General features: G+C 43.5%; 1 pseudogene; it reads left to right on the top strand.

The window, feature by feature from the left end:
* The first annotated feature begins 12,066 nt into the window (after positions 1-12,066).
* LOC119316154 overlaps positions 12,067-12,305 on the top strand; it is a 9,004-nt pseudogene continuing 8,765 nt past the window's right edge.

Here is a 12,305-nt window from a genome sequence, read left to right as displayed (position 1 = left end):
GTAAGAAATTAATAGAACTAGTTTATTTTTAGTAAATGCTTAGTTGAATTAATAGAACTAGTTTATTTACTTGAATTAATAGAACTAGTAAGTGTTTAATGTTTCACCTATATATGAACATATGTTAGATATTAATGTCAAATGTTAGATGAATTAGATATAAATTATATGTTAGATATATATTTAATTTAGTTATATGAGATTTCATTATCTAATTAACATTTTATTATATAGAACTAGCTACCTTATTTTTAGTAAGAAAATTAATAGAACTAGTTTAGTTGAATTAATTAGTTGAACTAGTTAGTTGAATTAGTTCAATTAATTAGGTATATTTTTCGTAAGTGCTTAGTTGAATTAGTTTAATTAATTAGTTGAACTAGTTGAATTAACAGAATTAGTTGAATTAATAGAACTAATAAGTGTTTAATGTTTCACCTATGAACATAGGAATGTCGTCTAACGACGAACACGATTTCATTATGTGCGAATACTGCGAAGACCAGCGCGGCCTGTGCGGCAGAAATTTTCTAGTTGATGATAGACGCTTCAGCATCAAGCTGGATGAGAACTTCGAAGTGGATACAGTAAGTCACAACGACAAGTCTTTTTTCGTAATTAAGCATGACTTATGCTTCATTTGCTTCAAATTTTAATTTTAATTTTTTACTATTCTACTAGCGTATCCCCTGCCAATGAAGAATTTTTGTCTCGGATAAGATAGGTTTCAGTCCTAACAAAACTATGGAGGTAAAAAGAGTTTACTTGAAGATCGAGCATGGTTATACCTTCAACGTCAAATTATAAAATGCAGACACATACACCTATTTTGAATGCAAAACTTGGCAAGCACTATGCAAGGCTTATGCATTTGAGCCTGATATGGTTATCACCTTTGATATTCGTCCGGAAGATGATATTGAAGGTAATAGAGACATCTGGGTCGATGTGCAGACGCCTCCAGTTCTACCAGTATGTGAGTTTCTCAACCATATTTATGTCTTCGATATGAGATTATTTGAACCAGTTGAATAATTAATAGATCTCAATTTATATTGACAGCTTACTTCCAATCAAGCAAACATGTCCGCGCTTGGTAGACAGAACCGTCCACTGTCCCAGGGCTGAACTAAACTGCGAGGAGACAAGTCATTATGTTTCATGGCTTGAGAATCTTGATGCTGTCAAGACAAATTTCTTTCCTGCACTTAGAAATGTTAGTACTCAAAACGTGCGACCAATAGTGTTCGTGCTGAACTACGGTCACATATATTTAGGAAAGATGGTAAGATTTCTACTATTTCTCCTCAGTGCATCTTTTGCATACATTATCTTTTAAGCTAAACTTCATTGCTAAGTATGTTACTATAGGATGTTCTTCAACAGGGACTCCCAATGAATGTTGTGCCTAATTGGATAGAGACTAAAGGTACCATGAATATTGTTAGCTTACGGCCAAGATATCCTACAATGCACTTTAGTGCATTCAGGATTTCTAATAGCGAGGAATGCTTAATAGTAAAAGACTGGAGCAAAATTGTGAACGATCACAGAGAAGTACTAGGGGGCAGCAATCAGAAGCGCAACCCATGATTAGGAGACAAGTTCATCTGCATGCTCCAATATGATGAATCAGCAAAGCTATACATGTTCTATGCTATTTTACCTGAGATAGAGCAGCAGGAGTGATTAATTAGCTAGTTCATGCTCTTAGTACTTGTCCTCTCATGTTCATGTTCTTCGTCCTGAACTTAATCTCAAAGAGTGATTTGCTTTTGTGGTGTTATGAATGCTTATAATATCATTACCATGTTGAACTCGATGATATCTTTGCTATGAAAACAGTTGGTGATGATATATATGATGCAAGAGTTTTTATATGAATTAATATGATGATGATGATGATGAGTTATTATATCATTTATGAAAGAAATTGCATATTAGTTTCAACTGGATGGATTCTAGCTAAGTGATCAAGTATATGCCATATCCATATTACCTCGATCACTTAAGTAGGTGAACAAGTATATATAATATGGATATGACATATACTTGATGACTTAGCTAGGATCCACGCATCCAGTCAAACTAATCCGCAGTACATTTACCTAATGATTTAACAACTCATTATAATGTAAAACAATCACTAAATTAAATTGAAAACACAAAATTAAAGTAAAAATAAAAAATAAAACCAAAACATACCCAAACATTTAGTACCGGTTGGTGTTACCAACCGGTACTAATGTCCTAAGCGCCCACGGAGCTGGCTCATGCCACGTGGTTGCCCTTTAGCACTGGTTCGTGCTGAACCGGTACTAAAGGGGGGGGGGCTTTAGTGCCTACAATTTAGTGCCGGTTACTGAACCGGCACTAAAGGGCCTTACGAACTGGTGCTATTGCCCGGTTCTGCACTAGTGTACCTGTCTCAAGGAGCTTTAGTATCTCCTTTCTTACCACTTCTTTCATTTTAGGATTCAGTCGGCGTTGATGATCACAAACTGGTTTAGCATCTTCTTCCAAATTAATTTTATGTTGACATAGAGTGGGACTAATGCCCTTAAGATCATCAAGAGTATACCCAATAGCAGCACGGTGCTTCTTCAGAGTTTTCAATAATCTCTCTTCTTCATGCTCTGAAAGGTTAGCACTAATAATAACATGATATATCTTTTTCTCATCAAGACAAGCATATTTAAGAGTATCAGGTAACAGTTTAAGCTCAAACACGGGATCACCCTTGGGTGGAGGAGGATCCCCTAGGATTTCAACAGGTAAATTATTTTTCAGCATAGGTTCCTGTTTAAAGAATACTTCATCTAATTCCCTTCTTTCATTCATAAACATATCGTTTTCATGGTCTAGCAAATATTGTTCTAAAGGATCACTAGGAGGTACGGCAATAGAAGCAAGACCAATAATTTCATCCTTACTAGGTAATTCTTCTTCACGGTGTTGTCTACTAAATTTAGAAAAATTAAATTCATGAATCATATCATCTAAACCGACAGTAACAACATCTCTTTTGCAATCTATGGTAGCATTAACAGTATTTAAGAAGGGTCTACCAAATATAATGGGACAAAAGCTATCTTGTGGGGAACCAAGAACAAGAAAATCAGCAGGATATTTAGTTTTCCCACACAAGACTTCAACATCTCTAACAATTCCCATCGGTGAAATAGTATCTCTATTGGAAAGTTTAATTATGACATCAATATCTTCCATCTCAGCAGGTGCAATATCATGCATAACTTCTTTGTATAAGGAATAAGGTATTGCACTAACACTAGCACCCATATCACATAAGCCATGATAACAATGATCTCCTATTTTAATAGAAATAATAGGCATGCCTACTACAAGTCTAGGTTTATCTTTATCACGGGGTTTAGCAATTCTAGCAGTTTCATTACAGAAATAAATAACATGTCCATCAATATTATCAGACAAGAGATCTTTAACAATAGCAATATTAGGTTCAACTTTAACTTGCTCAGGAGGTGTATATGTTTTAATATTGCTTTTACGAACCACAGTTGAAGCTTTAGCATGATCCTTTATCCTAACCGGGAAAGGTGGTTTCTCAACATAAGAAGTAGGAACAATAGGATCATTATAAGTAATAGTCTTTTCTTCAACTTTAATAGGTGCAACTACTTTTACTTCTATGGGAGGATGATATTTAAACCACTTCTTCTTGGGCAGATCAACATAAGTAGCAAAAGATTCACAGAAAGAAGCTATTATCTCAGAGTCAAGTCCATATTTAGTGCTAAATTTACGAAAAATATCGATATCCATAAAAGATTTAACAAAATCAAAACTAGGTGTCATACCTGACTCCTTACCATTGTCGAGGTCCCAATCTTCAGAGTTGCGTTTAATTCTTTCCAATAAATCCCATTTGAACTCAATAGTCTTCATCATAAAAGAGCCAGCACAAGAAGTATCAAGCATGGTGCGATTGTTACCAGAAAGCCGAGCATAAAAATTTTGAATAATCATTTCTCTTGAGAGCTCATGATTGGGGCATGAATATACCATTGATTTAAGCCTCCCCCAAGCTTGAGCGATGATTTCTCCTTCGTGAGGCCAAAAATTATATATATAATTGCGATCACGATGAACAAGATGCATAGGATAAAACTTCTGATGAAATTCCAATTTCAATTGTTTGTAGTTCCAAGACCTCATATCATCACATAGCCTATACCATGTCGATGCATCTCCCCTCAAAGATAAGGGGAAGACCTTCTTCCTAACAACATCTCCGGGTACACCTGCAAGCTTAAATAATCCAGAAACTTGATCCACATATATCAAATGTTCATCAGGATGTTTTGTTCCATCTCCTAGAAAAGGATTAGCTAGCAGTTTCTCTATCATACCCGAAGGAACCTCAAAGCAAGCATTTTCATTTTCAGTAGGTCCAGTAGGTTGAGGAGCAACTCTTTGCTCTACTGGTCAGGGTGAAGATACCCCGAACAAGCCCCTCAGAGGATTACCTTCCATGGTAACAAGTGACAGTAAATTTCAGCACACTATATAAATTTTTCCGTACCAAATTCCACCTACCAATGGCGCTTCACTCCCCGGCAACGGCGCCAGAAAAGAGTCTTGATGACCCAGAAGTATAGGGGATCTATCGTAGTCCTTTTGATAAGTAAGAGTGTCGTACCCAACAAGGAGCAGAAAGAAATGTAAGCGGTTTCCAGCAAGATATTCTCTGCAAGTACTGAAATAAGTGGTAACAGATAGTTTTGTGATAAGATAACTTGTAACGAGCAACAAGTAACGAAAGTAAGTAAAGTGTAGCAAGGTGTCCCAATCCTTTTGTAGCAAAGGACAAGCCTGGACACACTCTTATATGATGTAAAGCGCTCCCGAGGACACATGGGAATATCGTCAAGCTAGTTTTCATCACGTTCATATGATTTGTGTTCGGTACTTTGATAATTTGGTATGTGGGTGGACCGGTGCTTGGGTGTTGTCCTTACTTGGACAAACATCCCACTTATGGTTAACCTCTATTGCAAGCATCCGCAAATACAACAAAAGTATTAAGGTAAACCTAACCATAGCATGGAACATATGGATCCATATCAGCCCCTTACGAAGCAACGCATAAACTATGGTTTAAGCTTCTGTCACTCTAGCAACCCATCATCTACTTATTACTTCCCAATGCCTTCCTTTAGGCCCAAATAATGGTGAAGTGTCTTGTATTCGATGTTCACATAACACCACTAGAGGAGAGACAACATACATCTCATCAAAATATCGAACGAATACCAAATTCACATGACTACTAATAGCAAGACTTCTCCCATGTCCTCAGGCACAAAAGTAACTAATCACAAAGCATAAACATGTTCATAATCAGAGGGGTATTAATATGCATATAGGATCTGAACATATGATCTTCCACCAATTAAACCAACTAGCATCAACTACAAGGAGTAATTAACACTACTAGCAACCTACTAGCACCAATCCCAGACTTGGAGAGAAGAATTGGATACAAGAGATGAACTAGGGTTTTGAGATGAGATGGTGCCGATGAAGATGTTGATGGAGATTGCCCTCTCCCGATGAGAGTAGCATTGGTGATGACGATGGCGATGATTTCCCCCTCCGGGAGGGAAGTTTCCCCGGCAGAACAACTCCGCCAGAGCCCTAGATTGATTCTGCCAAGGTTCCGCCTCGTAGCGGCGGAGTTTCGTCCGAGAAGATGGTTTTTTATTTTTTTTTCCCATCGAAAGACTCCATATAGCAGACGATGGCCACCGGAGGGCCATCAGGGGGCCCACGAGGTAGGGGGCGCGCCCAGGGGGTAGGGCGCCCCCCCCCCCCCGCCCTCGTGGGCAGGGTGTGGCCCCCCTGGTGAGGTTCTTGCTCTCATTATTTCTTTTATATATTTGGAAAACATCTTCTGTGAAGTTTCAGGACTTTTGGAGCTGTGCAGAATAGGTCTATAATATTTGCTCCTTTTCCAGCCCAGAATCCCAGCTGCCGGCATTCTTCCTCTTTATGTAAACCTTGTAAAATAAGAGAGAATAGGCATAAGTATTGTGACATAATGTGTAATAACAGCCCATAATGCAATAAATATTGATATAAAAGCATGATGCAAAATGGACGTATTAGCAGTTACCGCATTTTATGAAATCTATCAAATGGATGTCAAAACTGCATTCCTTCATGGATTTCTTAAAAGAAGAGTTGTATATGATGCAAACAGAAGGTTTTGTCGATCCTAAAGGTGCTAACAAAGTGAGCAAGCTCCAGCGATCCATCTATGGACTGGTGCAAGCATCTTGGAGTTGGAATATATGCTTTGATAATGCGATCAAAGCATATGGTTTTATACAGACTTGCGGTGAAGCATGTATTTACAAGAAAGTGAGTGGGAGCACTTCAACATTTCTGATAAGTATATGTGAATGACATATTGTTGATCGGAAATAATGTAGAATTTTCTAGAAAGCATAAAGAGTGTTTGAAAAGAGTTCTTCAAAGAAAGACCTCGATGAAGCTGCTTACACATTGAGCATCAAGATCTATAGAGATAGATTAAGACGCTTGATAAGTTTTTTCAATGAGTACATACCTTGACAAGATTTTGAAGTAGTTCAAAATGGAATAGTCAAAGAAGGAGTTCTTGCCTGTGTTGCAAGGTGTGAAGTTGAGTAAAGACTCAAGACCCAACCACAGTAGAAAATAGAAAGAGAATGAAAATCCATTCCCTATGCGTCAGTCATAGGTTCTATAAACTATGATATGCTGTTTACCAGTCCTATTATATACCTTAGCATCTTTCTGGCAAGGGAGTACAATAGTGATTTAGGAGTAGGTCACTGGACAACGGTCTAAATTATCCTTAGAGGACTAAGGAAATATTTCTCGGTTATGGAGGTAAAAGAGTTCGTCGTAAAGAGTTACATCGATGCAAGCTTTTTACATCGATCTAGATGACTCTAAGTCTTGATCTGCATACATATTGAAAGTGGGAGCAATTAGTTAGAGTAGCTCCGTGCAGAGCGTTGTAGACATAGAAATTTGTGAAATACATACGGATCTGAATATTGCAGACCCGTAGGCTAAGCTTCTCTCACAAGCAAAACATGATCACTCTTTGATTGTTAATCACATAGCGATGTGAACTAGATTATTGACTGTAGTAAACCCTTCGGGTATTAGTCACATGGAGATGTGAACTAATCACATAAAGATGTGAACTAGATTATTGACTCTAGTGCAAGTGAGAGACTCAAGGAAATATGCCCTAGAGGCAATAATAAAGTTATTATTTATTTCCTTATATCATGATAAATGTTTATTATTCATGCTAGAATTGTATTAACCGAAAACTTAGTACATGTGTGAATACATAGACAAACAGAGTGTCACTAGTATGCCTCTACTTGACTAGCTCGTTGAATCAAAGATGGTTAAGTTTCCTAGCCATAGACATGAGTTATCATTTGATTAACGGGATCACATAATTAGAGAATGATGTGATTGACTTGACCCATTCCGTTAGCTTAGCACGATGATCATTTAGTTTGTTGCTATTGCTTTCTTCATGACTTATACATGTTCCTATGACTATGAGATTATGCAACTCCCGAATACTGGACGAACACTTTGTGTGCTACCAAACGTCACAATGTAACTGGGTGATTATAAAGGTGCTCTACAAGTGTCTCCGATGATACTTGTTGAGTTGGCATAGATCAAGATTAGGATTTGTCACTCCGATTGCCGGAGAGGTATCTCCGGGCCTTCTTGGTAATGCACATCACTATAAGCCTTGCAAGCATTGTGACTAATGAGTTAGTTGTGCAATGATGCATTACGGAACGAGTAAAGAGAATTGCCGGTAACGAGATTGAATTAGGTACAAGGATACCGACGATCGAATCTCGGGCAAGTAACATACCGATGACAAAGGGAACAACGTATGTTGTTATGCGGTTTGACCGATAAAGATCTTCATAGAATATGTAGGAACCAATATGAGCATCCAGGTTCCGCTATTGGTTATTGACCGGTGACGAGTCTCGGTCATGTCTACATAGTTCTCAAACCCGTAGGGTCCGCACGCTTAAAGTTCGGTGACAATGGGTAATATGAGTTTATGTGTTTTGATGTACCGAAGGTAGTTCGTAGTCCCGAATATGATCACGGACATGACGAGGAGTCTCAAAATGGTCGAGACATAAAGATCGATATATTGCTAGCCTATATTTGGACATCGGAATAGTTCCGGGTGAAATCGGGATTTTTTTTCCGGAGTATCGGGAGGTTACCGGAACCCCCGGTAAATGTATGGGCCTTATTGGGCCATAGTGGAGAGAGAGAGGAGACCAGGGCAGGCCGCACGCCCCCTCTCCCTCTGGTCCGGATTGGACTAGGAGGGGGGCGGCGCCCCCTTTCCTTCCTCCCTCTCTCCCCCTTCCTTCTCTCCTAGTCCAACTAGGAAAAGGGGGGATCCTACTCCCGTTGGGAGTAGGACTCCTCCTGGCGCGTCATGCTAGGGCCGGCCGGCCTCCCCCTTACTCATTTATATACGGGGGCAGGGGCACCCCAAGACACACAAGTTGATTGTTCCAAGCCGTGTGCGGTGCCCCCCTCCACCATAATCCACCTCGATCATATCGTAGCAGTGCTTAGGCGAAGCCCTGCGTCGGTAGCAACATCATCACCGTCATCACGCCGTCGTGCTGAGAAACTCTCCCTCGAAGGTCTGCTGGATCGAAATTCGTGGGACGTCATCGAGCTAAACGTGTGCCGAACTGGGAGGTGCCGTGCGTTCGGTACTTGGATCGGTCGGATCATGAAGACGTATGACTACATCAACCGCGTTCTCATAACGCTTCCGCTTACGGTCTACGAGAGTACGTGGACGATAATCTCCCCTCACGTTGCTATGCATCACCATGATCTTGCGTGTGCGTAGGCATTTTTTTGAAATTACTGCGTTCCCCAACATGAACCCCCATCTCTTTTGGATTGAATTGAGGCCACGGGTGCTCACAAATTGATACGGGGTAAACTTCCTTCGCTCATGAAAGTTCTTGTGAACTCTAGTCCAAAAGATGGATCCTTTTTGCTCGGCACCTTTCATGGGATCTTAGCCTATCTCCATCCAACTCTCGCAAATCAAAGTGTCCTCTTCTTGAGTGTATGATCGCATGTGAATGCTTTGCCTCTTCTTTTCTGCTTCGGCCCTTTGGGGGAGCTCGTCGATAAACACCAATGGCTCCATCGAAATGTCGACCTCTTCTTCCTCATCCTCACAATACAAGTCATCATCTTCATGCCAAGAGTTTCCATGGTCGTCCTCATCTTCATAATGCATCGAATTGAGTGTCATCGTAGTGGTCGCGGCCGTCCTGGCTTTGGGTCGCGTCGGGATCGAAAGCTTAGCCTTGGCCGTCAATGTGGAAGGCCTCATCAAGGCCCTCGAAGATGACATTCTCCATGAATGCCGTGTAGTCAAGGTCGTCGATCGTTGGCGTCGGCAGTGGCATTTCATCAAACAACTTGCGAGCGCCGGTCATTTTGGCCGAAGGGATCGACCGGGCTGCTTCCTTTGTGTCCTGTCGGACAGCTGGCCAACGCCACTGTACCCTGGCGTGACGTTGATCGATGATGCCCGCGGGCATGGGTGGAGCGACCACGCTGTAGTTCAGCAATGTAGAGAACAGTGTGTGCCCATGGCTATGCAGCTGCGCCGCACAATACCCTGGCGTCTCTGTTGTGACGGACGAGCTCGGGGACCAGTGTTGTGGAGGACGAACAACCGACGAGCCTGTGCTGGCCGCGGCCATGGCAGCGACTGAGATAATGACCGACGGGAGTTGGCACAACACTAGAATGAGGAGGGCGTGCGCCTTGGCGACTATGGACTCCTTGTCCTCGACGTAGGCCTGATGCTGTGTGGCACGTAGCGCGGCCGCCTCGGCGGCGTACTCGGCAACGGCCTTCTTCTTCGCCACCTTCATCTGTCGGTTCCTCCTCTTGGCCGATTCGGCGTCGAGCTTGGCGACCTCTGCTGGCATGAGCTCCAACCGTGGCTTCTTGGCAGGCTTCTTCTTCACCACGGGCGCGGCAGCGTGCCTGGATTCGTCAGGTTGCCAGACATGATGGAGGGAGGGGAGGAAGGGTCCGGGAGGGTTTTGGATGAAATGGAGGGAAAGTGGGCGGGCGTGTCCCTGACAGGCGGCCCAGGGGAGGACAAGGGCGCGTGTCCCGCCCGTCTACACGTTGTCCGTTTCGACGCAAGCACGGCTGAAATTTCGGTCTGGAATGGGTTGAAAGCGGACCGAAAACGGACATTGATCCGTTGCTCTCGTGCGTTGGGCAGTCCGTTCTGTCCATTTACACTCAAACGGACGCTGCCAGACCATTTGAGGTCGCGTGTTGAAATGTTGCTCGAAGATGGCGTCAAGCACACGCCCAAGTGGAATGTGGCTGCATGCAGGGCGAGCTCCGGTGCGTCGGCCGGAAGACGACGCCCGGCCGTGGCTCATTGTCTGCGTGCACTAGCCGTGGTACATTTAGATAATAAAGCTTGGTAGAACACTTACAATGTTCCTGACGCGGGCAAGCCTGGTTCACACAACAGCCTCAGTTCACTGATGTCCGCATTTTTGCAACACCATGGGACTGGTGAGTTGTTGTATACGCCGTGGCAAAGACTTGATGCTCTTGTATCCATAACCTTAAAAACGTCTTGCAGTGATTTTCAGGTTTCCAAGGCTCTGTGGAAGATACTCGAGTGCATATGGCATCATGAGAGATTGAGTGTTCGAAGGTTTCATAAGGAATCTAATAACATTTCAAAATGAATCATATAACATTGAGCTGGCATTGTAAATGTTGATATTTTTTTAATGAATTTGGTTAAAGTAAAGATATTTTGACTTCGGATAAAACTTATATGTAGATACAAAGGACCGGAGGATACTAGTAGGAAAATTGGCGGAGGCGGGCGCTTATAGGCGCCGGCGCACCGGCCGAGCGTTTCGGCCGGTCCAGCCCAGGCCATCGGATGTGAGCCACGCAGCCGTTGGATCCAGGCAAAAAAAAAAACAGATCGTCCCCAACTTCTTCTTCCTCGGGCAGTCGGCCTGGATCCGCATCTCCCGCTCGGGGAGCACGGCACCGCGCCTCCTGTCCCCTCCGGTGGTCGTCCCCGTCGTCAGTCCCCACCCTCGCCGGTCTTCTTCGTCGCCCGCCAGGCCCCGCCCTCGCCGGTCGTCCTTGTCGCCGGTCCCCCACCCTCCCGGCCTCGTTGTCCCCTCGACCCATGCAACAGCTCCACCTGCGGTTGCACCTCTTGACGCTCGCTGCAGGAAAATACGTCGACGCCGGCCGCGAGTTAATCAACGCCATTTGAATGGATGTACAAAAAACTCCAATGGTAGTAGCAAAATCCTACTACGGTTGCAGCAAAAACATCATTGTCGTCCTCACGAGGACGCAGCTCTGCCTGATGGATGTAGCAAAAAGCTTTGCCGGTAGTAGCAAAATCCAACTACGGTTGCAGCTTCCCCTTGTTGTGCAGTGCCATTGAAGCTTTCTATGTCTATGGTTGAAGCTTTTTTCAACGGCTGTTGAAGCTTTTACAAGTGATGGTTGCAACACTTGTATACGCGGGAGGATCCGGGCATGGCGGCAGGCAGCCATGGCGGGCGGCCGCGAGTCAATCAACGCCATTTGAATGGATGTAGCAAAAAAATTCACCGGTAGTAGCAAAATGAAACTACAGGTGCAGCAAAAATGCAGTCGCCGCCTTCGCGAGGTCGCAGCTCCGCCTTACATGGATGTAGCAAAAAACTCCAACGGTAGTAGCAAAATCCTGCCACAGTTGCAGCAAAAACATCATTGTCGTCCTCACAAGGTCGCAGCTCTGCCTGATGGATGTAGCAAAAAGCTTTGCCGGTAGTAGCAAAATCCAACTACGGTTGCAGCTTCCCCTTGTTGTGCAGTGCCATTGAAGCTTTCTATGTCCATGGTTGAAGCTTTTTTCAACGGTTGTTGAAGCTTTTCTAGATGACGGTTGCAACACTTGTATACGCGGGAGGATCCGGGCATGACGGCAGGCAGCCATGGCGGCCGGCAAGGGAGCGCCTGGCCGTCGGCGATGGAGCTTTTGGTGGCCCAAACGCAGCCCGGGAGGAGGGGGAGGGGATGCGCGCGCGTGAAGGCTGTAGGTAGGGGATGGATCTGGCCATGGCGGCCGGCGAGGGAGCGCCTGCCCGCCGGCGATGAAGCTCATGGTGGCCAGTCGC

Source organism: Triticum dicoccoides, chromosome 6A (genome assembly GCF_002162155.2).
Source record: "Triticum dicoccoides isolate Atlit2015 ecotype Zavitan chromosome 6A, WEW_v2.0, whole genome shotgun sequence".
NCBI classification, from domain to species: domain Eukaryota; kingdom Viridiplantae; phylum Streptophyta; class Magnoliopsida; order Poales; family Poaceae; genus Triticum; species Triticum dicoccoides.
The sequence above is the reverse complement of the archived record's forward strand: the minus strand, read 5'-3'. Positions and strand labels throughout refer to the sequence as shown.